Below are 6,327 nucleotides of genomic sequence, written 5' to 3'. Positions count from 1 at the left end.
TTCAGTTGGTAATGCATCCCACTAGTGTAACGGCGCCGAAGCAAGACGAGCAAAACCACAGGCGATGAGGACAAAGTTTCGACAGTGTACGATTCGCTTTATTCTCACGCTAGGTGGCTGGCAACGAACGAACATAAATAAGGCTTTAATTTTAAGGGAGAACTGTGAGAGCAGTTCAGCAACTGGCAGCCTTTCTATAAGATGGTATACATTTTATGGTATCGATTACTGCGTAGATTTATTTGTTCAAATTGCGTCGGGAAGAGCTTTATGACACGTGATTCAACTGAAGGAACCGCTTTCAGAAGAAAGGGAGCAGCGTGAACATTTTCACGGCCACACATGCGTCGTTTCTAAAGCTACAATCTTGCCTTGCTCTGTGAGGACGCTATTGTACTGCAGCCGTCCGTTCAATCAAGCTGCATTTTGCGTCGCAGAAGTCCTTGTTCTTTTACCAAAGCTCCTGGTCAATTCGAAAGGCGTGCTTGACCCAGCAAGCGCTCGCGAGTGGACTGACCCAGAAACAGCTAAACGTTGCGCAATTTTCCTTGTTCTAGTATAAGCAGTGCTGATGCTGCTTCTAGCATCGGCGTCGGTGGTTCAGTGGTAGAATACTCGCCTGCCACGCGGGTGGCCAGGGTTCGATTCCCGGCCGGCGCATTTTTTTTTCTTCCTGTCGACATTTTATTTTAAACTTACTGCATCAATCAGTCATTCTCACCTTTTTTTCTTTGCAGCTATCATAAAGTGCTCAGGCTAAGCTGTCTGCTGGAAGGTTCATGTCAAAGTCACGTGGGGAGCAAAGCCGGCGAAATGGCGTGCTCCATTGGTGGAGAGAAACACTTCCTTGTAGTGTGGTTCGGTCGGTTCGGTACCACGTCTGTTTCTTCTCAGATGGTCCTCTGTACTAATCTTTAAAGTAGTTGACTGCCGTCAAGAGGAACCTGGTGTGGCCCAAATTTCTGAATCATTGGTTGGTTTCTCATAAGCCCTACGCCAAATAAATCCGCGTGACACCAATTGCTTGTTCCGTTAAGCTCAAATTACGGCAGCACCGCTGACGCCTGCTACACGATTCAGCGAAAGGACCACATCGACCGCCTTGGAGGAGGCTTCTCTGGTTTCTCAGTTTCATTATGGTGGCTAGACACACTCCTCCCTCATCCGCGACATGAGAGAGGAGTATGGGGAACGCGGTGAAAATTTTGACCACCTCTAGGGTTGTGCTTTGTTCAAAAAAGATATCTGGCCAGCGGTCGATTTAGGCTCCTTAGTGCACCTAAGTATTTCGCGAAGAAAGCATCAATAAATATATAAGGAAAGATAGAGGTATATGTGAACAGCGTGGACCTTCTGCGAAACAACGAAAGCAGAATGCAATGAGCAGCAAGACGCAAAACAGGTAATTGGACCTCCCCTTAATGTGGCGAAAAAAAAACTTGAAGTGTGTGATGAGTAAACTTGATTTTAAACTTCGCTCACTTGTATTGAGTGTTGATATAAAGTGAAGGATACAGTATAAAGGAGAGAAAGAGCTTAAAAAGCAATAAATGAAGATGTTCAGTGCTACAGCATTGCCATTTTTATCTTGAAATATAAGAAATGCTCCTAGGCAAAGGAACATAAAGATAAAATTAAATCTACTTACTTGGAACTCTTCACACTGAACGAAACTTTATGGGAGAGAGAAACAATGACAGTGAAAAATAAACGCATTACACTTGAACCTTTACTCGCCACAAAAGAGAATATTAAACAGTTTACACTCGAAACAAATCTCACTGAGGGACAAAAGCAAAAAAACAAAGAACACTCTAGACATATTTTTACTATGCACTCGCGTAAACGGATTGATTCAACTGAAGTAGGTGAAACGTGTCAAAACTGGTCAATGCTAAGAAGCATATAATTATCATAAACTAAGCGCCGCATACCAGTTTTTCAATACTAGCGGTATGTAAAACCACTGCGTAATATACATAAGCACTCACAACTTCTCTTATCATCAGCCATACCAGTACATTCACTGCCCTTTCCTCTTCCCCAGTGCAGAGTAGCAGACTAGAGAGCACTAGCTTAGGTCGAGCTCTCTGTGTTTCGTGTCAATAAAATCTATCTATCTATCTATCTATCTATCTATCTATCTATCTATCTATCTATCTATCTATCTATCTATCTATCTATCTATCTATCTATCTATCTATCTATCTATCTATCTATCTATCTATCTATCTATCTATCTATTTATCTATCTATCTATCTATCTATCTATCTATCTATCTATCTATCTATCTATCTATCTATCTATCTATCTATCTATCTATCTATCTATCTATCTATCTATCTATCTATCTATCTATCTATCTATCTATCTATCTATCTATCTATCTATCTATCTATCTATCTATCTATCTATCTATCTATCTATCTATCTATCTATCTATCTATCTATGTGAACGCCGCCCAGCGATGTTAACACATGATGCAGTTAGAGTCACTGGAAAAAAATACAGAGTACCGCAAAGGTCGGGATTTGACTGGCAACGCTGAGCGGCAACCGCCATATACCTTCCAAGCGGACTGCGTCGCGGGAAGGCCGCCGTGTTGGAAGAGCTTGACATTCGGTGACACATCGGGTTGAGTGTTTGCCACGACCTACTGTATACATACAGTAGGTCGTGGTGTTTACTGATGTACAAATACTTTGTGCCCGGAGATTACGGCTGCTAAGAACGAAAATAAAATTTTATTTTGTGCGAAGTAATGCAGCCGGTGGTTGTTTTGCACGCCGATCGTGTTTACTGCTGGAACTGTGCTACGATTGTGGGCAGCAGCTTAGCGCTGCTATCGGGAGCTTATGCACGCGTTTTTTTTCCCCCTTCCGCGGAGCGAGCTACGTAGGAGACATTTCGTCACTTCGAGCCGGAATGAGGCAAGCTTGTGCTTTTGGGCATGAACATCGTGGACCGCCGTCGGCTTCTATTGAATGTTTCCAAGCAGGACGAAACTAACACCTGACAGTGTCATCGGCACGTACGTTCATTGTATAATTTCACAAGCTAAATCGGATACATTTATTCAGTTTGTAATCGGATACCGCGCGTTCTCGACTCTGCCCGGCGACTTCGTCCGCCGAATACACACGACGCACTGCGACTGCCGTGTGCGCACCGGTGTTTGGCCGTGATCGTAAGACGATATGTGCGCAGCAGGCGTAAAAACAAACTTCGATGACCATTTTGCGCACTAAATCTTGTGGAAGGCCAATATGAGCCATTTGCTTGATTACAGCAACGTATAGGTACTTCTGTACACTGATAATGAGCGAGAGTTTGCTACATTGCGATTTATGAACGCGGCTGTCTAGTGCGTTCATGGGCGGCTACTCTTCTCAAGTTATTTATGACTGTTTTCTTAGACTGCCAAGATTTGCTGCCTGTGTAAAAAAAAAAAAAAAGCAGGAACGCCCGTTGGTGACGCAGCACCTTTTTTCGAAGTTAGATAGGCGATGTATAACATTCTTGGGGCTTTTAGAGCGGTTTATGTAACATGCATAGTGAGAGTGAAACTAAAGCTACTGGGTGTTCTGTTTTGTATTTCTTGCTATGCATCAAGCACTATGTTAATTGGGTATGCGCCGTAGCATTTGAACATAGAACATATGTATGCTGACTTCAGTTCATTGCGTGTGCTCGGCTTACAAGCTAAAAATTTGAAGCATGTGTTCTGAATATCACCTGGCCATTGGTTTCAAGCTCGAAATGCGTATGTATAAATGAGCAAAGGATAAGTGGAAAAAAGGAAGTATTGTGGGCGTCGTATTGACCATGTTTTTATTGACTGCGACCGTCACGATCTGCGAAAAACAAGTACCATATGGGTCGAGCGACTCGAGGCGAGAGCGCGCTCACGTGCGCGGAGAAATCATGCGATTACCTGGTGCACGTGAGGACGCGGAATTCTCGCGCGGCAAGTGTGCCTTCACGTGCCACGAGCACGGAATAACCGCGTGTGTTGAGCAACAAACGCGTACCCGTGTACCCCGCGTCAAGCGTGCAAGACGCGAACGATCCCTGCAATGAACTCCTATTTTCGTAGTATCGCTAACACCGCGTGCACTTCACTTAAATATCTTCTAAAACAGTGCCGAAAAGCACAAGCAAGGTGTACTTATAGCTCGCACACGCGGGTGTTTTTTGTAGGCTTGAAGTTCTCCCGGCCGATTCTCTGTCACTACGCAGAACGACGCTCTCGGTCATTTTTCCCGGGCGGAATCGAATAAAAAGTCTTTGCAGACTCGGTTCGGTTGCTGCGTCTGAAGGCGCAGCAGCCAGGCATGATTTCCTTGCAGTCAAACGCGAGCGTGACACTCGGAACACACAAAAACGTAGGGAACCTGCGCTGCCTGCGCTCTAACTCAGCCGGCTCGCCCGGCGCTTGGAAGGTATATGGCACCCCAAAGCCACGTGGTACGGTTGGGCCAATGAACGCGTCGGTGGCGCGGGGAAAACGAATGCGGTACTCTGAAATTTTTTTCCAGTGACTCTAGATGCAGTTGATTAGTAGCTCCATCTTTCAGTGCATTTCTAACAAAATAAGGACACCGATTAACTACTTGGTACGTTACGTGATATGCTAGCTTTTGTCGCAATGAACATGTTGCACAGTGTCGGCAGCAAGGATTGCTCGACAGCTTTAGTGAGAGTGCATAAAGCAAAACTTTTAGCTAATGCAAATAGAAGAAATATCTATTTTTTATCTTTCTTTTGGTTCCAATGATATTTCATTTGTAGTTTTTGTGTCGTGGATATCTGGTGTGCCAGGAATACTAAACATCTATTGCGTTGTCACGCGGGTATCCTAAAGCCATTCGAAACAATAATCTAAGTTTAGTTGTATATCTTTTACGGGTGAACGATTTTCACCGTCTAACAAATGTTGTCGCTCAGCGCGGGACGCGCCCGCATGTATCGAAGTTCCTCGAACATTATCGATGGTTCTGTTGTCTCCGAAGCTTGTTTAATCTGGTTGCATGTGCGATGCTAATTGTGTCGAACTTTCTGGAAGGCACGCGGGCACCTCCGATTACTCTGGAACCTTCGATGGCTCGTGTATAAAAGCCGACGGGCCGACGCGCTTGACCGGCAGATCAGATTTTCGACGATCGCCGACTGTGTTCGCCGCTATCACCGTTCTTTGAGTGTAGCCTGTTTTTTGAGGGCAAAGGTTCGCCAAATAAAACGCTAGTTTCGTCATTCCCAGTTTTGCTGCTTTCTTCACCGTGACTACTACGTGACACTATAGACTTGACACGAAGTAGGCGCTGACCTTCGGGTATTTTTGAGGGCCACTGAATCAACACTCTACCGAGCCGATGGAGTTGTGTGGAACTCTATAAAAATTTTGTTACGGACGAGGCGTGTTTATTTACAGATGATGGATGAGATGGATGAGTCTAGGAAAAACAGTCCAGCACCGGTTTCGTTCTGCGCTTCGCACCAAAAGCTTCCGTCGTCCTCTTCCTTTTCCTTTCAAGCCTGAACCAAAGCGTTACATTCCCCGTTTCGCAGACGAAGTCCACCATGGGAGTTAAGGCTGAGTGAGCATGTTTACAGGAGGTATTAAATTAAAAATTAAATTATGGGGTTTTACGTGCCAAAACCACTTCCTGATTATGAGGCACGCCGTAGTGGAGGACTCCGGAAATTTAGACCACCTGGGGTTCTTTAACGTGCATGCACCTAAATCTAAGTACACGGGTGTTTTCGCATTTCGCCCCCATCGAAATGGGGCCGCCGTGGCCGGGATTCGATCCCGCGACCTCGTGCTCAGCAGCCTAACACCATAGCCACTGAGCAACCACGGCGGGTGGAGGTATTCAGAGACCTGGAGTGGGAAGAATTGGGGATAAAAGTTGATGGAGAATACCTTAGCAACTTGCGATTCGCTGATGATATTGCCTTGCGTAGTAACTCAGGAGACCAATTGCAATGCATGCTCACTGACCTGGAGAGGCAAAGCAGCAGGGTGGGTCTGGAAATTAATCTGCAGAAAACTAAAGTAATGTTTAACAGTCTCGGAAGAGAACAGCAGTTTACGATAGGTAGCGAGGCACTGGAAGTGGTAAGGGAATGCATCTACTTAGGGCAGGTAGTGACCACGAATCCGGATCATGAGACTGAAATAACCAGAAGAATAAGAATGGGCTGGGGTGCGTTTGTCAGGCATTCTCAAATCATGAATAGCAGGTTGCCACTATCCCTCAAGAGAAAAGTGTATAACAGCTGTGTGTTACCAGCACTCACGTATGGGGCAGAAACCTGGAGG

The 6,327-nt window shown here is 45.2% G+C and overlaps 1 non-coding gene across 1 annotated transcript; it reads left to right on the top strand.

Annotated features, from left to right (window-relative positions):
- The first annotated feature begins 589 nt into the window (after positions 1-589).
- TRNAG-GCC (transfer RNA glycine (anticodon GCC)) lies at positions 590-660 on the top strand. The gene has a single exon. It is a non-coding gene; the product is annotated as a tRNA-Gly (tRNA).
- Positions 661-6,327: the final 5,667 nt, after the last annotated feature.

This window comes from Dermacentor andersoni, chromosome 4, assembly GCF_023375885.2.
Source record: "Dermacentor andersoni chromosome 4, qqDerAnde1_hic_scaffold, whole genome shotgun sequence".
NCBI classification, from domain to species: Eukaryota; Metazoa; Arthropoda; class Arachnida; order Ixodida; family Ixodidae; genus Dermacentor; species Dermacentor andersoni.
This window is presented reverse-complemented; position numbering and strand designations above follow the sequence as displayed.